This window comes from Crocodylus siamensis, chromosome 5 (genome assembly GCF_052110815.1).
Source record: "Crocodylus siamensis isolate JL-2025a chromosome 5, ASM5211081v1, whole genome shotgun sequence".
NCBI lineage: Eukaryota > Metazoa > Chordata > Crocodylia > Crocodylidae > Crocodylus > Crocodylus siamensis.
This window is the reverse complement of record NC_143399.1, coordinates 158,846,655-158,872,527: the sequence shown is the minus strand read 5'-3', so window position 1 is coordinate 158,872,527 and position 25,873 is coordinate 158,846,655. Positions and strand designations below refer to the sequence as shown.

General features: G+C 40.7%; 1 protein-coding gene across 8 annotated transcripts in view; it reads right to left on the bottom strand.

Annotated features, from left to right (window-relative positions):
* CRPPA (CDP-L-ribitol pyrophosphorylase A) overlaps positions 1-25,873 on the bottom strand; it is a 239,402-nt gene that overhangs the window by 40,384 nt on the left and 173,145 nt on the right. The window contains exon 10 of one of the 8 annotated variants that reach the window (XR_016442294.1): positions 12,271-12,352. The exons of the other annotated variants lie outside the window; for them this stretch is intronic. The gene's annotated coding sequence lies outside the window, so the exon portion shown is untranslated. The remainder of the gene's footprint in view (positions 1-12,270; positions 12,353-25,873) is intronic. 8 annotated transcript variants of the gene reach the window in all.

Sequence of the window (25,873 nt, the reverse complement as noted above, 5' to 3'; positions counted from 1 at the left end):
GCCGGTTGCTGGGGCAACCGCAGTTGGTCAGCTGACCAGGAGGGGGTAGGGCCTGGAGTGTATAAACGGCCCAGGCTGAAGCCTAGCAGGCAGTTCCCCTCTGGCAGCCTGAGCAGCGGGAGCTCTGCTGCAGAGCAGAGCGGAGCAGGGCAGGGCAGCCTGACTGTCTGAGAGTCTGCATGATGGTATGGGGTGGAGAGAACCCTGACAGGGAGGTACGAAGGAGACCCAGGGTGGTGCAGTTTATGTTATAGCCAGGAGGCTTATTTTGTGTTACAGCCGGTTGGCTTATGGCTTTGTATTTTCCATTTGGTTGTCTGTGTAACACCGGAGGACCGGGTGAGGCTGTAGGGGTTGGAGGAGGCCTCGTGGGAGCTACCCAGTAGAGTGGGGGTTCCTGGCACCAGAGATGGTGCCGCATTTGGGGTTTTGTACAGACCCCGGCCCCCAGTGGGGCAGCGTCGTGCAGCGCGAGACAGGCCCCAGTGTGGGCATGAGCACGAGTAGAGCCCTAGGGAGGGGCATGCAAGCAAGAAGCCCAGTGAGGGCACAACGTTCAGGGGGCACTGACCCCAGTCCCACGAAAGGGGTCTTGAGGGCCAGGTAAGGCAGAGGCCGCCCGAGCCCGAATGTGAGGTGCCCAAGTCGGGCGTAAGACCCCTGAAGAGGGTCAGGGGGCCAGGAACAGCTACGGCCACCTGAGCCCCGACCGCAGGAAGCGCGGGAGATGAAGCCCCAGTGCGGGCAACCTGGCCACGGGAAGCGCAGGAGACGAAGCCCCAGTGCGGACAACCCAGCCGCGGAAAGCGCGGGAGATGAAGCCCCAGTGCGGACAACCCGGCCGCAGGACGCGCGGGAGACGAAGTCCCAGTGCGGGCAACCCAGCCGCGGAAAGCATGGGAGATGAAGCCCAGTGCGCACAACGTGAGCACAGGGAATACAAAACAGGCCCCTGTGGGGATGAGCGCATGGGGAGCGTGGGACGGCCCTGACAGGGGCGAGTGCTCTGAGGTGAGCACACTAAGATGCCCGGTGAGGGCAAGTGTAGGAATTAGGAGCCCGGTGAGGGCAAGCGTACAAAGAGGAGCCCAGTGAGGGCAAGTACAATATTAGAGAGCCCGGTGAGGGGGAGCGTACGACTAGAGCTCTGGTGAGGGCAAGTACAAGATTAGAGAGTCCGGTGAGGGCGGGCATACAGTTAAAAGGCCTCAGAGAGGGCCACTAAGGAAAGAGCAGAGACGAGATAATGCCCGGGACAACTGAGAGGCTTGGGGCGTGGTATTAGGGGCGGAAGGAGCCACACGACGCCCCTAGAGTTGGGGCACCAGAATCTATTTTGTATGAAGCAGGGACCAGAAGGGTAAGAGCACTGGGTTCAAGGGGTCAAGTAAAGGCAGCCTCCCATTAATACTATAGAACCATCAAAGTCGTGGCGGGCGAGAACGAGGGTGCTAAACTGGCAACTTGGCCTGGTAAGGGCGCCAGGAGAGATCACAGCCGCTCCTAGGGTTCCGTGCCATGACAGTACCTGAAAGCTTGCAAAGAGTTTTTCCAATAATTTGAGTTTACCCAAATAACTTTGTCTGCATATGTATTCTAGCCATCTCAAAATTAAACACCCGAAAGTAGGATATTAAGGAGATGAAATTATTAGACACCAAAAATGGTGCTAATTTATGTAAAGCAATCAGAATTCAAGACATGCACACAATAGGACAGTCCTTGGATTCCTTGGATCTAGAAGATATGTTATTATACACACTGTTTGACACAATTTATGCTTTGTAATTACAGCTTTAAAACATTATTTATGAGACATTCTTAAATTCATTTTGGATTCACTCCCTTCTCTGGTAACAATTATAGAATTTTAGGACCACCAAAATCATTCTGACAGGCCCTTTCAGAATAAGTCAGCTTATTTGGAGCAGTATGTGCAAAAGAACCTAGTAAAATCCCTCATTAACAGAAAATAAAAGTGGCTGTTCGTCACATTCCTTTTAAGCAAAGAGTACTTAATTATCAGGGCAGAACTAGAACATGTTTTCCTCATAAGGAAAAGCAATCAATTAAAACAGTGTTACATATATATTGATATATATGATCTAAGGTCACAACAATGAAATTGTTTTAATTTTAAACGTATGAAGACGATTGACTGGGGTACAGCAAGCCTCTGCAGATATGTTCCAACAAAGCAGTTTCCATTTGGAAAACCACAAATATTTCTGACTTCAGTTGCTAATTTTTCACCCAAAATTATTTCCATGCTTTTTTAAAAATCTGGGTATGGAAATAATTATCAGTTTATCTTTAAAGTCCATGTGCTGTTGGTCAAATGTTTGTATTTATTTTTCTGTTATGATGATTTCTTTATAGATTTCGTATCATTAACTCTCCTGTAAAACAGGTATGATACATCTCCAAATGCTGGGTCAAAGAGAAGCTCAGGTAAGCAAGAGAAATATTGTGCCTACTGAAAATATGTTTTGTTTACTGTTCACTGAATATTTCACTTAGCTGCTTGGCAACTCTGGTTTGTGAGATGAGATGCAAAGTGAATTGCTACAAGCTGAGAGGATAATAGAACAGTGCTGCATAGTTTGGATTTATGAACTGTAGAAACAAAGTAAATTATGCAACAGAATGATCCACAGATTTCATAGGGAATATTTAAAAAGTGAGAAATATCACTAGCTGGCCAATCGGCAGTTTATTTCATACCTTATATATCCTGTCAGAAGCTGAAGGTTATAGTGGAAAAATATTGCATCATGAGATACAAATAACTGCTGACTTTAAATTGAATACAACTATTGATCAACAGGGATCTGAGTACAAGTGTGGCAGTGAATAGTTTATACAGCCTAGTTTTAATATTAAGCATGCAAGATTATTCTTTCATAGATTCATAGATATTAGGGTCAGAAGGATTCTCAGCAGATCGAGTCTGACCCCTTGCCCCGGGCAGGAAAAAGTGCTGGGGTCACATGACCCCAGCCACGTGCTTGTCCAGTCTCCTCTTAAAGACCCCATCTCCCTTGGAAGACTTTCAAAAGAGTCCATTTGCTCCTGATGTTTATTTTGTATCTGCAATTCTAATAGTTTGTCAATAACAATAATTTATGATCAAATAACATTATCATTACAAATGAATTATTAGGATTTTGCGGGGTGGGGCATGAAGAGGACAGGATAGACTCTTAGGGCAGTAAAAACGAGTACAAACTCATTGTAGTATAACAGAAAATAAAAATTACACAATATATGCATAACTACTTCTATACAGAATTTCCTCTCAGACTGTGAGGGTGAAGTAAGTGAATGTGCTACCTATATTACATGTTTAAGGAAAAAAATATTAGGGAATGGCAAAGACTTGTGATAATGGCAATTTTGATGATTTTGCAACATTTATCTATTCACGTGTACACAAGGAATGAGGACTGTGATACTGACAGCTATTGTTCATTACTATGCTCTACCAAAAACAAGACTATGATGTATTTCTGTGTAGTCAACTGTTCATATTTTAAAATTTCCACCAATATGTTTTGCAGGTTCTCTTACTTTGTTCTGTAACATGAACATCTTCCCATTTTTGGAAGCTATTTTTTCTAAGGTTTTCCTACCGATTTATTTTTAAAATTATTTTTATGCTATAAAAATAGCCTATTCTCTTTCAAATAAGGGTGTGCGCCATATGCCTGATAAAGTAAGTACACTTAAGCTAATATTTCTGGAATTGTTTAAGAAACAAAACAATTTTATAAAACTCCAGAAATGCTCGAGACAGGTCCTAAAAAAGTGAGTGGGTATGTGTTGATACCAATAAATCAAAAGAATTTGACAGTTTTATCCATCTCTTGAGGGCATGACCCAGCAGCCATTTGTAGCTCTTAAACTTCACTGTGTTTTCTGAGTTAGGTCCTAGAATTTTTAAACAAATCTGTTTAAATAAGCACCATCATTATAAGGAGATAGAGCTGCAGTGAAGTAGCAACCTTACACGGTTGCAGTGTAGGAGAGGGAGAATCATTTTTGTTCTGTGTTTTATGGTAGCACACAATGGGTGCATCTACATGTGTGTTTTAATGCGCAGTAGTCTATTTTACTGTGCATTAAAGCATCATGTAGAAATGCAATTACATTCATGCACAGTAAAATAGGCTACTGTGCATTAAGCATTACTTAAAAACTGTGAACATCCCTTACTGCACAATAAGGCAGCTTAATGAGAATTTGTTTAGTACCTCACATTGGGAAAAGCACTTTAATTCATGTGTAGACATGCCCAGTGCTAATTATAGACCAAGATTGTACTTTGCACTGTACAAACACAGAGGAAGAAAGAAATTAAATTCCTGTCCCTGAGAGTTTACAGTTTAAGATACAAGAAAGAAGACAGATACAGGGAGATGTGAAACCATGAAGAAATGATGACACAAAAGTGATGAATATGACAGGCAGCAGTCACAGCACATCCGCAGTTTATCTATTATCAAGCTTTTTGCAGGTTTCATGGCAAAGAAGAATTTTAACAAAGATAAAGAAGGAGCAGCATGGGAGACAGCACAAAGTGATAATTTAAATATCTAACAAGCAGGTGATTAAAGATGTCATTGTGGGCCAATTGTAGCCATAATCAATCTTTTGATATTGAATAGAAGATGACAGACACAGCAGGAAGGGCTCAAAGAAACTCAAGTGTTAGCATAAGTGCCATGAAGTACTTAGCAGAGAATTCCCACAGGGAGCCACTAGTATAAAGAGGAGACTGAAAAAGGGAAGAGAAATTGATTTCTTACTTCACACCAGGTGAAAGCAATCTAGGCACTGCTCTAATTTATACCTACTAGCAACAATTCCCTATGCTCCACATATCAGATAAAAATAGTCACTGTATAGAGTCCTCAAGCTACTCTTCCTTTGCCATGAGGCAGAGGTAGACACTTGCAATGGAGGAAATATTTACTGCTGTAATTTGTCTTACAGCAGTACCAAGACCTAGTCATGGACCAAGATTCCATTATCCTGTGTATTGTCTAAACACAGAACAACCTAACACTGGATGCATCTACAATGCAATTAGCACATAGCAATATACTCTGGTTCAGTTCATGACCCAGTGTGTTGCTTCCAGGCACAGCGTTTACATATGTGCCTGGGACTGCAGCATCTTCAGCTGGGGCAGAGCAGCCCCAGCTGGCAGGGATCCAGGGAGGGGTGGGGTCAGCCTGCCAGCATGGAGTTGCTCTGCCCCAGCTCAACATGCTACAGAGGGGATGGGGCACAAGATTGCTAGAGTGCGGAGCTAGCTGGCAGGCAGCTCCTGCACTGTAGCACCTTCATGCCGCAGCCAGCCCTGGTCACTGTCTACACATGCATTTTGGCACACTAAACTCTGCCATAGGATAGTACTTGTCCTAGACAGTACTGGCCTACAACAGAGAGAATTTTTTGCCTAATCAGGGAACATGTGTAGACAGTGATGTTTTACTGAGGAGCTAATTAGTCAACTCTGCAGTAAAATACACGAATTAGTCAACTTTCAGGAAAATGTTAGCATAAGTGCCAGGCAGATGCACCTGCTGTCTCCAAAACATTAATGTTGGCTTGTGGCCCACTAGGGAGTTGTCCACTCTAGGAGAACCAGAACAATTTATTAGTGGGTGGTTCCTACTCCTTTTACACACACTACCAGAGTTCAGCAAGGAAAAAAGAGGGAGAATATGTCCTACACTATTGAATATGACCTCTGAACTTTTTTGAAGTAATGACTGGCTCTCAGGCTGGAAAGAGTGTGGCCTGTGGTACATACAGTCCTCTTACCTAAATGAAGGACCATGTAGAAAGAAAACACAGAATAGAATGCTTAGAAAATAAGCTATCGTCTAATTGTTCCTGCTTCATAGGCCCACTCTACAAGGTGCATGTAAAGGTATGATGGGATTTAATGCATGATTCACACAATTGTGCCTCCTGCTATACCGTACGTGCATAACAGGAGGTATAACTGTGGGATCATTAATTAAATCTCCTTGTGCCTTATTGCCTGGTGCAGGGGGAGCTCCCAGCCATGGGGGTGCCCCATGCACCTCAAGAGCCAGAGGATCCCATCTGCAACAATCCTCTGGTCCCAGGGCTTTCCCTCCACTTCTGGGGTGAAGGGAATCACCTTACCCCCTGCCACAGGGGTTTTCCCTGTACCAAGCCCAAGGGATCATGACTGTTGCAAACCCTAGGGCTCATGGGGGTTTTGCTGGGCATGATGCAGCCCTACAGCTGGGAGCCCCATCAGCTGACCCCACTACATGTGCCAATTACAGCTTGATAGCAACAAGCTATAAAGTTAGTGCATGTTTTTGAGGTCTACCTTTATAGCTGATTGGAGCTTTTTATCATGTGATAGCTACTTTGTATATGTAGCTGGTTTCCAGGTAATTGTGCTATTAACTAGGTAATTGCACAATACCTGCAATGTGTAATATGTAGAGGGAGCCATAGTCTTCTCTGTTTTACTTTTCTGATGCTCGTCCATGAATAACGTGAACTATTATCTGGAACTGCATTTTTGAGCAAAGAAAGAAGAGTAAAGAACAGGATTCTGCATTTTGGGAGTGCTCAAAAGAACAAACAGAGAAAACTAAGACCGTTAAAAAGTTAATAAAATACATGATGTGAGAGAAAAGGTCACAGTAACTCATAAATGTTATTGAAAACAGAATATGCAGATAGATTGGGTCAGACAGAAGTTCTAACATTATTCAGAGAATGCAATTAAAGCAGGAACAATTTTGGATCTGGTTGTTTTAAACACTACAGAAATTGTTCTTTCCAAATCATTTTCTTCATTTAGAGTTGTGTATTGGTACCACACACTGGGCATGGAACTCTATCTGAGAACAGTCAGAAGAATGTGCTATGGTTTGCATTAAAACAGATCTTCATGAAGAAAAGATGTGCATGATGTTTTTTATATCATTATGGTACTTATTCCATTGACATTGTGTGGAATTTTTATTCATGTGGTCTTTACTCACTTCCAATTAAATATATGCTCCATCAAATTAATCCACAACAAACAACACCTATCATTTCATTTTTTGGCTAGTTATTATATAAAACAGGAAAGGGTCAAATTATGTGGTGGCTATTTATGCAGGGAAGAAAGATCAGCAGAGAATAAATATTATAAAGATATGAATAAGATGAGCAACAATATCTAGGAAAAAATTAAACATTTTCCAAACTCATTTAGATATTTTAGTTGTATGCTCTGTTTAAATGAATACGTATAGAAGAACTTCTTTAACTGCATTCCTTACAGAACTCATACTCCTGTTTGCTACACAGTGGGTGTGTCTACATGTGCAAATGTTCCTAGGTGAGTTTACATAAGCCTTAGAGTAAAACCACCCTAGGCAGGTGTCTATACATGTGGGGAAGCAATAGCAGATTTGCTGCTCATGGCAGCAGTCTGCTCCCACCCCTGTTGGCCCTGCATGAGCCACTTGCACCAGGCTCCCTCTGGGTGCTAGCCCAGAGGCTGACAGGAAGCACCTGGGAACAGGAAGTACAGGGAAGCTGGCAAGGGCTGGAAGACTGTTCCTTGCCCCGCAAGGAGCTGCCTGCTGCCAGGGCGGGCTCTGCAAGTGGAACCCAGGTGGGAACAATATCCCCCTGCCCTGGCAGCAGGGAGCTCCCAGCCCCTACTCTGTGATCACAGAGCAGGGGCTAGGAGATTTTTATCTTCCAACCTTGGCTCTCCCAGAGCATGGGCTGGGAGATCCCTGCTGCCAGGGCAGGGAGACATTACTCCGTGCCGCCAGGAGCTACCTGCTATTGGGATAGGCTCTACCACCAGAGCCCAAGTAGAGACAATCTCTTGCCCCCTGCTGCTTGAGAGCAAATTCATTTCCAGTTGGTTTTCTACATATGCCATACTGAGTAGTAATTACTCAAGAGTAAATCTGCTACTTGTATTTACAGGTATCAAACTTACTCATGATTAGAGCAAATTACTGCACAGTACACATCTGCACATGTAGATGGTGACACTTACTGCACAGTAATTTGCTTTAATCTAGAGTAAAGTGTCTTGTGAAGATGTGCTCAATCTGATTTAACTGAGATATGTTAGCCAAAAGGACACATTTTATCTATTTCAATGGGCCAATAAAACATGCATTGGCTCTAAAGAAGCAAAGTACATAACCAAATCTCACTGATTCACTGTTTAGTGAAAACGTACTTACCTATCTGATCTCGGTAATAACGTATGTGTTAGTGTTACTACTTCTTGACCTGCTGTTGAAAATAAATAGCAAAGTATTCCATAAAGTGACACTCCAGTAGGAAATTATATAGAAATTATATACAGAATGTCAGTGTTAGTTGTGTATTGAAGTTTTCTTATGGACAGATAACTGGAGTACAACTTGGAGCTTGCAAAAGCCAAAAAATGGATAGAGAGGCAAGGATTTCTTAGGGTGATATATTTTATGGGACCAACTATGTAGCTGGGATAATGTTATAAATGGAAGACATTTTTTCCCTCAGGTTTTCCTTAGGTCTGAGTAAGAATGTCTTGCATTTGAAACTTTTATATCCCAACTTCATAGTTGGTCCAATAACAGATTTCACTCTAAGAAATAGTTGCCTCTTACATAATTTCTGGATCATCACAGCAACAACATCACTCTTGCAAAACCAAAAAAATGATAAGCACTTATTCAAATGTAAAGGTAGCTTGCAGAAAATCCCTTACACTGGATTTGAATAACTTCTGACCTTGTTTGGTTTGTTTCTGAATTTAGCCATGGTTAAAATGAAACTAGCCATGGTTAAAATGATAAGTGAGAGAGGATTTGAGTAATTATAGGTAAGTGGCACAGATGTTGTCTTAGAGCTCTACAAACAGATCGTCCTTCCATTTAATCTGATGTATGCTAGGTTTATGTGCTCTATAAACATAACTTTATTGGAAACAAGAAGCATATGATGCAGAGACACCAGAAATTAAATATCACTTTTAATAACTTAGACTATATGACTTGTCTATCCCACATGATGAATTAGTGGTAAATAGATAAATAAAAGCTAGGTCTCTTGACCAACTGTTGTGCCTTGTTTATTGGACCATGCTTGCTCTCAATCTGCTGCAGACAATCAAATAAATCAACGTATTTCCTATGTACCTTAGCTCTAGTCATTTCCCACCCAGCCTTACCTCTTTTTACACAGTCTGTAGGTTAAAGTGTGGAATTCATTGTCACTGGTGATTATGGCAGATAATATAACCAGGATCAAAGAAATTAGAACAGGGTTTCAATCATACAGTACACTGAGCCATTATAGCTGGTCCCTGGTACTCAGGCAGACTACTAGAAGTTGAGGGTGTGATCTGTTGTAGAATTCAGGGTCCCTGAACCCTAGTGAACACTGCCATCAGCAGCAGCTTCACCCCCACATGCTTTCTGGCATACTTCCCTATACTTGGGCTTTAATTTTCATTTGTATTTACCTTTATCTAAATAATCAAAGGAAATCTGCATTATTATATTCTTGAAGCAGAAGGAAATGGTTGCAAAGCATCTAATGTCTGCTCTCCCCTATTGTTCATGCCTTAATTAAAAGACTGTAATAAATTTCAGCTTTGACTTGGAGAATGCCATATGCTATTTGTTAAATACTTGGATTAACATAGGGAGGATAAACCATGTGATATGACACAGCACATGACAAAAATAAAATACAAGTGGTAGATGGCATTGCTTAATTCATGAAAAGTGAACAATGGAGCAGTATTTGAATGCCACCCACTGTATTCTGTACACCTGGAAACCACCAGACATATTTACTTGAAAGTTCACTTTAACATAAAGAACAATAGTACTGTAAGCAAAGTTACAGATATATTAGCTGTAACCACATGCATGCTGATTAATTCTGGTCATGAGCCACACCTGTCTCACCCAGGCAATGGCTATATTGTTACTGAAGAAATGTCTTCTTGCTCAGTCTCTAATGAAATCCCTCCACAAAATATCTTGACTCCACCCCACCAAAAAACTGCCCACCCTTCCACTTTGCCCTAACTTAACCATTCAAATATCACATCAACATACTGTATTTTTAGAACTGAAGATAAAAAATGTATCAACTGTACAACTTTAAAAACCATTGTCTCTTTTGGTACTGTTCTACAGGGATTTTCCAGGTTCAAATATTTCAAACATTTCCCAACAAAGAAACTTTTATCAACAGCTTCTTTCTCATTCCCCCTCTTACTCTTCTTGGTTTTCAAAATGTTTCATTTTGTGAGTTGCTTGTTCTTTCACGGACCATGATTTGAGAGCCACTACTATGTCATCTCCCATTTTGTACCAGGTGGAACATTTCAATATGTTTTAGAATGGCATAAACAAGAAAAGTGCTAGGCCCATGCCTCAAATTCACTAAGGCATTTGGAATTTTGTTAAAAAAGCATGTGTGTATTGTTTCCCAATAACACATTTGTTCAGCCAGGATGATAGAGCTCCATGCTGACTGTATCTGGTTACATCCTTATCAAACATTATAACCAAATATAATAAGGCTACAGCTAAAATGCTCATGAGCCTGATGGATCATATCAGTGTTTAAAAGGCAATTAGCCAGTAATGGCTAGAGAATGTCTGAAGTACATTATTTTCAGAATTAGTGTAGTAAGTCGTCTTACTAATAATAAATCACAAGTCCTAGCACTGTTCTAGCATCATTTCCCTCTCTCTAATCACAGATTTAAGTACGCAATATTTCTGATTATCTCAGATCTGAGCTTTAGGCCTCATTTGGGCCCCACTACACATCACCATGGAAATTTTCTGTCTCCATTTATTGAAATTATAGTATGTTTTCCTGGTGAAATCCAAACTGATCAAAATTAAGGAAAGTAACTGTTATTTATATTACAAATAATATGACTACAAAGGGTTTTATCAAATTAACTTGGCAATGAATTAACCCAAAGGCATCATATGCAATTCATTCAAAATGGTTTTCTTCAAGATCATATTTTACATCTAACAATGTTAATACAGTTAATAGTAATAAGTTAAAATATTTAATGACAAAATGCCTTCATACTGAAGAATACAAAATATATTTGAATGGCTCAAGGAGGGATTAAACCTGAAGATTTAGAATAGGTATTTGGGGGGGAAGCAGCAATTTCTAGGGAATGTAGGAACGGCATCATCAACTTGAAAAGCATTAACAGTTGACTAAGGATATGACAGCTCTATTAAATGAAATTAAAATCAGAAGTGTTAAAAAGGGGAGCACCCTAACAACTGATACAAAGTGAAAGATGACATATCTTCTGATAAAGGTGTTGCACAGGTATATGACTATCCTTCTCCCCTGTAAGGACTTCATTTCACTGCAGTTTTAGCCTGAGGTATGGTCCTAACCCAATTCCCATAAACATAAAAGCCTCTAGCCCAAGTTAAACTAACTGGCTTGTCAGGGCAGAGGTTTGAAGCATGAATACTGCTGATACTAGAGCTTGTTAATACAATAAGGAATCCACATGTACAGTAAATATGCTTATCCAGTACAAAACTCTAGGTCATGCTTAGGCAACCTTATTTGCCTACAGGCTGGAATGACCCAGGAACAGAGGTGGGAAAGCAGGTGCTAGGACCCAATTGCCATGGCTGCTCATCTCCATGGCAACACGGGGAGAGTGCTTGCAGCCAGAGTCCCCTACTGCTGAATGCTGATGAAACCCCACATTCATGGGCCAGATCCAAGGGTTTCACAGATTGGATGTGACCCATGGGTCACAGGTTGCCAACCCCTGCTCTGGATAACTTAAATATTGTTTATACAGTGCCTGCAATCACTTGAACTAATGCAAAACTATTTAATTCAATTGTAGATAACTCCATCTTATACTGCTGTGAAGACCATTCCTAAGGAGTAACCCAACATCAAAGACTATTTGCTAAGCAGGGCCATCCTGGTGGGGACACACAAATCAGGGTGACCATGCCAGGCCCCACGCTTTGGGGCGCCCCATGGAGTCGGGTGAAGTGGCACGGCAACTCCGTGCTTCTGCTGGCTTCACATCTGGCTGATTGCCCCCGCTGCCGAATCTGCTGCCGGTTTTCTTGTGTCTGGGGACTGGGCCCCACGCACACTGATTTGCCCTGGGGCTCCACACCCCGCTCGGATCATCTGTTTTTAAGCATAAGAAAGGTAGCATGGATCTGCCAGTTGTACCTTGTTTCTGTGAAATGGTGAATTCCATTGATTGGTAGGACATTTCTGTGTTTCAGCTCCATCATCACCTTGTTCCTATAAACTAACAAAGGTATCTCTTTATTATATAGTACAGTACACCTTGCTAATCTGCTTATGTCCCATGAGTTTCATGCTAAAATGAAATGGATTTTCTGAAGTGTATTTGAAATCCATGTAATGTAAAATGATGGGTAAGACTCTTGTCAAATTAACATTATATGGTCACACTTTATTTACAATCTCTTTGCTTGAGACAAATAGCTAGTGTATCCAGCTGGTAGTAAAGTACAAATTTTCAGAATGGTGCCTCTTAATTTACTGCCAGTTGAAGTATACTGGTGTGAAGTACAAATTAGAACATTTGAGGGATACCAAAGCCTTTTTTCATAGCAAAAGTATATAGATTTAACACCCAAGACAACCAAAGGATATAAATTCTATTACTATTAAGTCTTTGACACTTATGGCAATTTACTTTTCATAGAGCAAAATGTTTCCGAAATCTGTCACTGAATGAAGTACTGAATTAAAAGCCACAACAGACAAAAGGAATAAATAATATAGGGTGTACAAACACAAAAACATTTAAGATTGACATTACCTTGAATAAAATATCCTAACAAGGTCATTTTTACTGCAAAACTTCCAAGAATCCTGGTAAGGAGTAAACACCATGCATCAAGCTTGATTACTTCACATATCACAAAAATGAAGACTTGAACACTGGTGGGGGGGGGGAGGGGTCCTTTCTGGTCATATAAATTGTACATTTTGACATGATATTGAAATACTTTTCACAGACAGTGAGGAAGAATGATTTGGTAAGATGGTGTTAATTTATGCTACAATGTCAGATGGCAGATTCTAATATTCTAACAGCCTAAGTCTGTCTGTCTGTTCATAACACTTTATTCACACTCTGATTAGCTCATGGAAACAGCCAGAGTGCTCCAAGCATGGGAGAGCACTGCCATGATCCCAAAGCCATGCTGAGGACTGGACAGAGGGTGGGGGAGCCAGCAGCTGGCCTCGGCTATCCCGCCCCGCTCTGTGCAAGAGGCAGAACAGCAGCAGCATGGGGCGTTGATGGGCAATCGGCTAGTATTTCTTTTAAAACATATTTTTTTGTAAACAACTGAAATATTTGTCATGATTTACAAGTCGTTCAAACATTTAAAGTCTTTGCGTATAATCACACTGTTTCCTAATGATATTTAGTATACTGGAGAATATTTTTATTAACTTTCATAGTATAAAGTTAATAAAAAGTAATAAAGTAATTATTATGGAGATGATACCTCTTACCTTATCCTCTCCCTCTACACAGCATTGTTATACATTATTATTTTATTAAGGAAGTCCCAAAGACAATAGCAAATTATAATGGTTGAGACTGAACAGATAAGGTAACTGGTACACCAACATGTTTCCTATAGTAAAGTAATTAAAATACAGCAGCACCAATAATAATAAGGATACAAATATTAAAGTGTTGTAAAATAGTATGAAGAGCCAATTATACCTCACCATCATTTGTTACTAGAGCAACATGATCAAACATGGGACTTTATCAAGACATCTGGTGAAATCTTGGTCCCATCAAAATCAATGGCAAAACTGCACTTGACTACACCGAGATCTGGATTTCATCACTAAATTCTTACATTTGTGTACAGCAGTGCATTACTCACTTATTTAACTACTGTCTGGTTCTAAAAGTCATTTAGGTGCGTTCATCCAAAACAATACTGAATTGTTTTAAAGTCAGAGTAGCTAGGAATAAAATTTTTTCAGCAATGTATTTCACATGTAACAATGGAATACATTATGAACAAAGATTCCTAAGACGTTAAGTACATAGGCAGACAATTTCCTGTAATTATATGGAGGCCCATGAAATAAAGAAAATTATGAAATAATGCTGTCAAAACACTAATAATTACATCTTTACTATGGCCAGCTGCTACAATATTAGTAGTGGAGGATGATTCTGAAGAGATGGATTCTCTACTGTAATATAACCATTCTGAGCAGCTCTATCTGGAAACAGCTATATTTCCCTGCTTACTTTCAGCTGGTCACAATAAGAATCTAGTCAATTTGCTTCAGAACAAGACACAACAGTCTGCAATAAGTGTATACAACAGGAGCGCATTAGGAACCTTGAGGGAGGATTTTCTTATTTATTTATATAGTATTTATAGCAGACCTTTAAAGTTATTTTATTTCATTTAGATTTTTTTTTTTGAGATTTTAAAGTAATGAACTACACTGTGAATGTTTCCTTTACTATTATAATGCCAAAATAAGGTGTTTTTATTTTAAATATATAATAATGAACTCTATACCATTGGTGCTCAACCTTTAGCGTGCACATCGATTCCTGCCCATGGGGAACCCTGCAGGCTGGAGGACAGCCTTAAGTTAAGTGTCAGATTGCAATGTCACATGTGGTCTCTTCACAGCTGGATCCTGTGCGTAGGGTCACTCTGTAGCCTAACATGCGAGGCTGAGCTGGTGCACCAGATTGCACCCACAGACCCACCCTGTGCATAGAGGGTGGGTGTTGCTCTCTATGTTATGGAGCAACATATCTCTTCTATAATCGAGATGGGATCAGAGGAGGGCCAAACTGAGGGACTGTGGGTTAGGATACAAAGGTTGTTGGGAAGAAAGGTAGTGGGGCTCCAGGCAGCTCTCAGAGGCTATATGGTCAGGAGATATGGTTGTCATGGGTGACCTAAACTACTATGACATCTTCTGGGAGGATCAGTCAGACAGAACTAATCGCTCACGTAGGTTATTAACCTCCATACAGGACCTCTACCTAATGCAGGAGGTATATGATCCCACTAGGAGGAATGCCTTGTTGGACTTGGCACTGGCTATGGGGGACGACTTGGTGGGGGATCTGCAGGTACAAGGCAACCTAGGGGATAGTGACCATCAACTGATTGAATTCACTATCCAGTGATGGGTGGGAAAAGTAACCAGCAGGGCAGAAGTGCCAGAGTTCAGAAGGGCTGGCTTCAGTGTGCTTAGGAGATTAGTTAGTGGGGCATTAAAGCTCAAGAGTAAAATGACAAAATGGAGGTCCAGGAAGGGTGGTCGTTCCTCAAGGAAGCGATCCTTCAGGTGCAGAAGGAGGCAATCCCATTGTGTAGAAAAGGGGGCAAAGGGGCCAAGAAGCATTCGTGGCTAAACAGGGAAATCTAGGAAACCCTACGTGCAATAAAAGGAGCGTACAGGCTGTGGAAGCATAGCTACCGAGGAGGAGTATACCTCCTTGGCTTGCACTTACAGGTAATCAGTTAGGAAGGCCAAAGCAGCATTAGAACTTAGGCTGGTGACAAAAGTTAAGGACAACAAAAAGTCCTTCTTCAGGTATACAGGGGGCAAAAAGCAGCACAGCGCAGCATAGGACCCCTACAGGATAGACAAGGGCAGTTGGTGACAGATAGGAGGGAAAAAGCAGAGCTCTTCAATGAGTTTTTGCCTCTGTGTTCTTGAACTCAGATCTAGACAAATCTCCCAAATGAATTACTGACAGAAGCAGGAGAAACACCAGCCCACCCACTGTCAGCCCCAACCTAGTAAAGAGACACTTGGAGGGGCTGCATGTGTTCAAATCAACAGGACTGGATAAGCTCTATCCAAAGGTGCTGAACAAATTAGCCAGTTTCATAGCAGAGCCACTGACACGACTGTTTGAGCACTCATGGTGCTCAGGTGAGGTCCCAGAGGACTGGAAAAGAGCCAATGTGGTCCCTATTTTCAAGAAGGGGAGGAAGGAGGATCTGGGTAACTACAGACCAGTTAGTCTCACCTCTATCCTCGGGAAAACCCTTGAAAAAATTATCAAGGATCACATTTGTAGGAGTCCAGCAGGTAATATAATGCTGAAGGGCAACCAGCAGGGGGTCAAAGCAGGTAGATCCAACCTCACTAACCTTTTTTCCTTCTATGACCAGGTCACTAAATACTTAGATGCAGGAGCCAAGGTAGATGTTGTCTACTTGGACTTTAAGAAGGGCTTCAACACTGTATCCCATCCTATTCTTATAGACATATTGAACGGTTGTGCTATAGAAGATTGCACAGTCATGTGGGTGGCAAATTGGCTTAAGAGTCATACCCAGAGAGTGGTGGTGGACAGGTCGGTATCAGCCTCAAAAGATGTGGGCAGTGGGGTCCCCCAAGGCTTGGTCCTTGGGTCGGTGCTGCTCAATAACTTCATCCACAACCTGGATGAGTGCATGGAAAGCACTCAGTCCAAATTTGCAGATGACACCAAACTATGGAGCGAAGCAAACACACTGATGGGAAGAAACTGAATCCAGGTGGACCTGCACAGGTTAGAGAACTGGGCAGAGAACAATAGGGTCCAGTTCAATAAGGACAAGTGCAAGGTGCTGCACCTAGGGAGGAAATCACCAGCACACCTATAGGCTGGGGGATGACATTTTCAGCAGCACAGCAGCAGAAAGAGATTTCGGAGTCATTGTCAACTCCAAGATGAATATGAGTGATCAATGTGACAAAGTAAGTAGCAGAGCAAACTGTACTTTGTCATGCATTGGTAGGTACATCATAAACAGGTCCAAGGAGGTGATGCTTCCCCTCTATGCGGCACTGGTCAGGCCACAGCTGGAGTACTGCATCCAATTTTGAGCACCACAATTCAAGGATGTGGTCAATCTTGAGAGGGTCCGGAAGAGGGCCACTCATATGGTTAGAGGCCTGCAGGGAAAGACCTATGAGGAAAGGCTGAAGGACCTGGACCTTTTCAGCCTCCGCAAGCAAAGGCTGAGGGGGGAATCTTGTGGCTATATACAAATTCATTGTGGAGGGGCAGCACGGAATAGGCTCTGTTTATCAGAGCGCCCCTTGGAATAACCAGAAAAAATGGCCACCAGCTGATAGAGAGTAGATTTAGGTTGGACATCAGAAAGAACTTCTTCACAGTTAGGGTTGCCAGACTCTGGAACAGGCTTCCAAGGGAGGTGGTGCTCTCCCCTTCCTTCAGGGTCTTCAAGAAGAGACTGGGGAAGCAGCTGGCTGGGGTCACATGACCCCAGAACTTTTTCATGGCACTGGCAGGGGGTCAGACTTGACATTCTATTGAGGTCCCCTCCGACCCTTGCATCTCTGAATCTATGATTCCATGTGAGATCTGGCCTGCAGATCAACTTCACAACCAAGATCCAGCCCCTAGACCAGTGGCTCATTACTCATTAGCCCACAAAGCCAGAAATTTGAGTACTACTGCTCTGGTGCTCTTAACAACATTGCTGCTCCAATAAATGAGCTGTTACAGTACCTGTTATTACAGCTGACTTGGGTTTCTGTATCCTGCAGTGCAGTGTGCACTGTAACATACGGCATGGGAGCCTGGCTTGTTTAGCATAGCAAAGGTATATTCTCCTAGTACACAAAACACAGACCTTTCTTTGCTCTTTAAATTGAACATATCTGGACACATTATCCCGTACTATACAATGTTTATTGCCCCACTCAGCTTCCTGCTCTCTGTTAATTTAGTGAATGTATGCTTAACTCTACATATGCACTGTAACTAGAGAGAAATAAAATGGAATTTACTGCTTTAAATTTCAGGTTGATGCTCCCTGAAATGGACAAGCCACTGAATGGACCGCTTAAAAGTAGAACTGATTATATTATAATGAGATTATTAATTAAACTAATGAAGTGAACAACAAATATAATCGACTACTTGTACTTATACAACTGAAGCTTAGCCATGCAAGGCTATTGACCACACTCAGTTTATTATTTGCCTAACATATGGGCTTTGGGCCTTTTTAATTATTGTACCCCTCAGTGGCCAGATGCAGTGCAGTGCAACCCCAGCTGCTAAGCAGCAGGGGGGAAGAGAAGGGCAGGAGGGGATGGTGTGGTGCAGCTGTGCACAGAGCGGCAACAGTTGCCCCATGAGCTCTCCCTGCATCCAGAAGAATAAAAACCAGCATCCACAGAAAAAATGCTCCTAAAAGGATAATAATAATATACAAGTGGAGAAGAGTGTGGTGTTATTCCAAAAGCTTACAAAAATCAAACTACAAGGTTAATATGCAATAAACTACTATGTAGATGGTCTGATTTGCCTAGCACCAATTTACTTTCGCATTAGAGCATCCACACAAGGGTTTAAGGTATATTATCTTCACAGCTTTAGTTAATCCATTTTAATGTTTTGGGGCTACTTCATCTAGACAAGTCACAACAACAAAAATTTTTCCTAAGCCAGGTCTAAACAGTCCCTAGCAGTGGTACCCACAAGCATGTTAGAGTGTTTGGTTAGAATGTAGGCTCCCTTCTAACCCATATGCAGCATAGCCACGTCTGTGCAGTGTGGGAAGGTTAATTAGCATGGGAGCAGGCTAACTGGTCCTGTCATGCCACAGTGACATGAATTAGTGGGACAGCTGCTTTGCTTTTGGGTTAGAAGCAGGCAATGCAGTACAGCATGTTTGATTCTGCCACTGCTGGGCATAGTCAGTTTACAATGCAGACATGACCCTAGAAATTAAATGAAGAAGCTGATGAGTTGTGGAAAGTGCAGGGAGAGAGAGAAAGAAACACCTGGCAAACTATGAAACAGGATAGAAAAATTTAAAGAGAACAAAGAGAAAAGAAAAATTAGTTTATGACTACTTCCTGCAATTTTATTTTTAATTAAGTTTTTTGTGAGCGGCAATGCCAAGATAGAATTTGCCATATGGTCTGTGCACTCCAGTCTCTGAGGTACCAGCTTTTGGTGCCGGACTGTTTGACCCTTAATATGTCCCATTTATGGGGCACTCCCTGCCAAATCACCTGCCACACCTTGATCTTGTGAATTTGAGGGAGGATCCTTGGTCATCTGCAAGTACCCACATGAGCTGCACATACTGATGATGTTTGGGGTTCCTCCTCCCCTTTCACGCTGTCTGCACACCAACTGGGTCTTAATCTGGGATCCACTCTACAGCTCCTTCAAGCAGCACAGTCCCAAGCTTGACTGCCTATCATTGTGCCCACTGCCAGCATCATCGCCATCCCTGCAGGTAAGTGAAATCCAACCCCCACCCTTACCATGCTCCCCTACAGTCCCCTAATGCCACCAGGGATGCCTTCTGGGGTGCTGTCACTCCAGCATCACTTTGCCATGTACTCCCCATTCTCACACCTTCCCTCCCTAATCTTAATTAGAAATACAACACCTTGCCTTGTTTTCCTGAAAGAAAGATCTGGACTGGGAATGTGGTATTATAATCTGTGTAGCATCTTCTATAGTCTTAGGCCCATTATAGACTCTGAGGTTTTGCTGACAGAATGTATCTGACTGTTGCTGAATGTATCTGAATGTTGCTGACAGAATGTATGCTGACTCACAGCACAGCCACTTTGTGATGGCAGAATTCAACACGTTGCCAAGCAGAGTAAGGATTTTGCTGATGTCTGGCAGTTAGCTGAAGGCATGTGAAGACAATCCCATATTTTCAGCTGGCTGTGATGGCCCATTTAGTAGCCTTCCCAGAGTTCACTTCATAGCCTGACAGAAAACATGCTGTAGTGGAGCCATGCAGACCTACCAGGAGCATGCAGGTGCGTATATGCATTGGCAGCAGTAGTAACTGTCTACCACCAGAATGTCTGGTGACAGAAGCAGCTTAATAGTGTAGTCTCAGAGACCTAGCAATAAAGTAGAATTTTATGATTGCACCTAAATTGTATTGAAGTGGTTTACCTTTAAGAGACATGGCTAGTTTAAAAATATTTAAGTATTTTAGTAATTTCAGAAGTGAGAGGTGATTCACTGGTAGAATACACCAACATATCACATTTCTTGAATAAAATGTGTATTCCAAGTCCACAATAGGCCTGTGTGAATCAGCATGCATGAGCATGCATGGGAATGTCTTGTGTCAATGTAAAAGTTAGAATCTCGGGCAATAAATTTATAATTATAATCAGGATAAAATCAGGCCCCGCTGCCTGTTATAGCAATTATACTAATAAAAGCACTGCTGACTGATGATAAATTAAACTATTTATGCTTGAGGGATTAAAAATCAACAGTCTTTTACACTTAAGTAGTGAAGAAATCTGGTCTCTGATAAGCTATTTTACCAGAAAAATGCAGTTATTTTCTTCTGAACTCCAGTGCTTAACCCTTCTGCTCTTTTTACCTTGTCTCTCTTCTTGATATGTCTGAGCAGCATGATGATAATGGTTCATCAATGACCATTCCTAATGTCTGCTGGATCAAACATCTTATCTAAAATACTCATCTACTGTGCTAAATTATATCCTTAAAATATGTGTTAAATGTACTAAAACAAGGCCTCAGTAGATCAAATAAAGTATATATCCAGGGATGTCTACAATGCTCGGTCCTTAGAAATTTTTTATCTATTTTAAAGACATGTATTTAATCTTCTTTTCTTCCCTGTATCCCTGGAGTGAATATTAAAAAGGAAGAAATTTTACTGTCACCAAATGGGAATTCATTATCTGAACTACATATTTTAATTCAGGCATTTTAGACCTTTTAGAAACAGGACTAAAATGGGATTGATATTTTTATCTTCATTTATGAAATAATAGTAGAGACAGAATTTCCTAATTTTACAAGCGAGTCTGTATGTGGGTAAAAGAGCCAAAAAGGAAACCCCAGAATCCAGGTTGAGTATAGGATGAATGCCTTTCCCACGCTCAGTTGCAAAGCTGTAAGAACTGGTCAGCATTTATTTGAGCAAGATCCTCTAGCATTCTGATGGTTATTTTTAATTTAGAATTAATTTTGAAACCTGAAAGACAGGGAGGAAAAATACTGTTTACTTTATCCAAATTACATCCAAAAATTACATTTAAAACATTAAGGTTGCGAAGTCAAGCACTCCAAACTTGGAAAGTATTATAATTAAGGCTGACCATACATACACCTTTCATGCCTTATGTATATGCTTTATAATACACTTTCTAATGATGTGGCCACCCACTCATCTGTCTACAGGACTGAGGTACAGAAGATGGTAGTGTTGGAATGATATTATAGGCATGACGGTCCAGGAAATGCATGAGAGGAAAGGATTTTGTGGGTACTAGCTTTTATTGGAGCAATGGTTGGGGTAGACTTAGATGAGCTTTCAGGTACCAAATACCCTTTTTCAGGTCTCTTAAGAAAAATAGCAGACACAGACAAGGCCATATAGCAGAAAGAACAAAAGCCTGTTCAGAACTTCATATGTAAATAAAAATAGGATATAAGAAATAATGCTGGCTAGCTGACAAAGGAGGAATGCAGCAGAAACCATCACCTAATAAGTGGAAGAGCAAGACCATTTACAGTAGTCAGTTATCACCTGTGGGACACAGGGATGATCAGGCATAAGGAGATTATAATAGGCCATGAAGTCAATATCTGTGTTAACCACCTTGCTTTTAGCATCCAGTAAGATCATTGTTTTCTGTTCACAGCCCATCTTTTGGAGGTGTCTGTTTTTACCCCAGGGTGAAACACAAAGTAAGCATCAGAATGAATCACCAGAATTGATCACAAAAAAAAGAAAGGAAAAAAAAAAAAGATAAAGGATAGAGACTTGGAAAACGTGGGAGAACATTTCTCAAAGAAAAACCACTCCCTTTCTGACCTCACAATCCTTGTCCTCAAGGGAAATTTACAGAACAACTTCTAGAATGAATACATTACACTCTCAAGCCTATTCAGGTTTGTCATCTTCATTATTCTGAGCCACATCCATCATTGTTAAGTTTTTTTTGTCAATTTCAGTATAAAATCACTGTAATCATACAGAGTTGCATATGGTTTCCAACATGCATGTAGTTAGTAGAATATTCCTGATAATAGGTCTTTTTGCCATTCATTCCCTACAGAAAATCATTTATGAATAAACCTAGCCTTTAGAAAAAGTTGCAAGACATTTCTTTTTCCAGATCAGCCCCGATATCGACCTAGTTAAAATTACTAGTAATTAGACAGCGTAGTGTTTAGTCTCTGCTATTAAAATAGCCAGCATCTCAGCTACGTATTAAAGAAATGCCTAGATCATATATTTATAGGCACCCAGGATTCTTTCGTCACAGTTTGTTTGGCAGATGAGCCAGTCAGTATGTGCCTGCATGACTGGCTGTGGATCATTACATCTATTCCATACACAACAGAAGTAGTAGCTCTTTGGCCTTGGACAGAATAGTCCTTGCTGGATAACATTTGGAAAACAAGTTTAATGAGAAAACTTATGGTAACATTTACATTTTCCTTGTAATTATGTGAGGTACAAATAAAGTCAAACCCTAAGAAGGGCATACATGTAGAGTAAATACAGTGTGACTATCTTTCATTCAGAACAGGGCAATACTTCTACCTGATTATAGTGCACCGAAAATCCTTATCACAATGATAATTATGATACTAATAAGGTAATAAAAAGAATGTTTGTAGAGTCATCACAGGATTGTATCATTCTAATCCAACCTGTTTAACATCCAAATACTGACTAATAAAATATATGCTATAAGTACTTTCACTAATTTCCCAACATGTATTTTCTGTAAGAGGCCATATATGGAAAAAATAAGATGTCAAACTTTTAAACACTTGGTTTTTTTGGCTTTGATTTTTATGTTTGGCCTAATCACCCTTTTCTTGAAAGCTCTCATACTCCCCCCCCCCAACACAATGCTACTCTAAATCCCCAGCTACTTCTAACCAACTCTTGCCTGAGATGCAGGAGCTGGTTCTGTACTTTGGGATTTGCTATTGTTGTAGGCCTTGTATTTTGTTTCCTGCTCTGTTCATAGTTGCCATACAGATGAAGCAGTAGTGAATCTGATGTTCTAAGAGAGTCAGAAGAAAGCTCCCAACATTATGAATTCGGGTGATGGGTATGGCTATAACAGATGACTGTAAGGAAAATATGAGACCTGTAAGCAGGCAAAATCTAGAGTAACTTAAAGATATTTGTGTCTGAAATGTCTGCTCATGTCATACAGCCAATGTGGTCAGTTTAACTTGTAGTCACCATGCAAGATGCCTATGAATTGCCTGCTTCTTGATGCTATAGTGCTGACTAAGGTCAAAGGCATGTGCAGTGAAAAGGAGGAGAAACATACCGAAATGGAAATGGAAAGGGTTTAAAGAAAGAAAAATACCCATGCTTAATAAATTGAGCAAATATACTCTACAAAAATAAGAGCTGAAACAGTGATATATTAAGGATTGAAGAAAGGTTTAGTTCAGAAACATTACATCAGCAGCAGCTATGCAAGATAGATTACACCCCTATAATCATAATCGCAAGAGAAGACAAACACAATAAGAGGTGTTGAAAGAAAGAATACTGCCTTAGGAAGGAGACAAAGCAATGACCTACTAAGGTTTTCCACTTCTAACATCTATGACGTCTGTGTATATGGAAGAAAGAGCTTATTAGAGGTTGACTTTGTCCACTGTGGAAATAGCCGTTTCTCTATTCTACAGATAAACATGTCAAGATATAATAAAAGAGAAACTGTGAAACACCCCCACTATAATAACAAGATAGAGTCTGTGAGGGGGTTTAATTTAGTCCTCACAATCAATACATAGGCCATGTCTACCACCCTGGAAGATTTCAGAGCTTTTGCTACTTTACAGCTGGAGTTATCTGACTGGTATATTACTGGAGCATGCACCCACTTGTCTGGCTTAACCAGTGCCACATGTCCTCACTACAAGAGCCTTGCAAAAAACATGTTACTCCATGGGATATGGATACCCCACAGATTACTACTGTTGATAGTGTGGTGCCTCTAGTCTCACCCGCACTGGCATTTTGCTGGTAGCTGTATGCCATCTGAAAGCTTGTGTTATTCAAGTAGGGTGGAATTATTCAGGTGACAAAAGGTTGAGTTTTGCCAGCTTGCATCCATTTTATGTATGGATACATGGTAACTTGTGGCAACAAAAGGCAGCTTCTGTTAACAAAGCTTTATAGTATAGACCAGGCCACACACACAGAATTTAAGAAAAGGAGGAAATACACCAAGGTCACCAGGCTTATTTTTCAAAGACATCAAGTAAAAACATAATGAATGATGGTTGAATGATTTCTAGGTTTGGAATGCACTTTTTATCACTAAGGTAAATAAATATAAGCATTACATCACCTAAAACTTCTCTAGAGACACATGTAAGTTAAGATGCAGCACCTGCAGCCAAAATACTATTTCTAGTTATTGCAAAAGGTAACAATTAACTTATAACATGTCTCCTTTTTCTGAGATGCACTTGTATCAACCATGATTAGCTAAACAGTCAAATTCTGATGCCAAGATACGTTATAGAAATCACACAATAAATTGCTATTTAATTACCTAGTAAGAGATTAAAATTGTTTTGGCTTCACTTTAATAATCACAACCTTGGCATAACCATGTGCCTTTAGTAGAGAACTAGACAGTTTAACGAGACAGTTTTTAACAATGCAAAAAATATAATCTATAATCAATATATTTTGAAACTTTCTACACCAATCTGAAATGAATGTGTTCTTACAGGATTAGGAAGCAAGAAGATGCCGAGTGAGGATCACATCAGCCCTGTGCAAAGTATTTAAAGATTATTCCATCAAAATATATCCTTGGACAGTTTTTTTCATCAGCCTGTGGGTGGTGGGGATAAGTAAAAGCTGTCTAAGTTCATGTGAAGACTCTCAAGGGAAAAACAGGGATTTCACTTTAAATCAGCATCTTAGAGTGACTTCATGAAGAGGGACTTGCATGTTCTCTTAAAAGGATATTTTGTTTCAAGGCATGCCAGGACAAACAGCAAAAATCCTTTTAGGAGGCCCAGACTTGGCATATAAAACATCAAGGAAGTTAAATTTTTAGGAGATAATTCAGAGTCCCTGAATTCCCTCAGTGCAGGCACATTATTAATGTTAATGCTTGTTTGACATTTAAAAGTTTGTAAACTTGCTCTTCTCTTTACACCAATTTTAGTTTTAAACCTCTTCTGTTCCTGGCTTTCACATTTAAAGCCTTTGCACATTTATATTTTATTCTGTAGTAGGCAGATCCTTTTTCAAGCAAATTGCCTTAAATTACTTGAGTGTGTCTATCAAAGTTATAATCTCTGTTAAAGTCTCAGTTACTTTCACTACAATTAAAAAGTTAGTTGTTTCTAACTTGTGCATGATGATTGCTCATTAACTAGACTAAATTATAATTACAAACCTTTGGCCCACCTTAGTATATAACAAGGTTTCTATTGGACTACATAATATGGTTTTATTTTGCTGGGCTGTTACTTGCCACTCGGTCATGTGGTTTCTTGATCCAAGATATAGGTTCCAAATCAGAAAGATCCAATGAGTATACTCTACTTATACTCTTAAATGGAAAGGTGGTCTCAGCCAGAGTGACAGAAGTCTGGTATGGTATGCAAAAGGGTTGCAGAAGGAAAAAAAGAGTGGAGAAGTGCTGCTCTATGAAGTAAGGGCCTTGTCACACCAGATAGAATCATAGAAAATGAGAATTGGAAGGGATCTCAGGAGGTCACATCTAGTCCAACCCC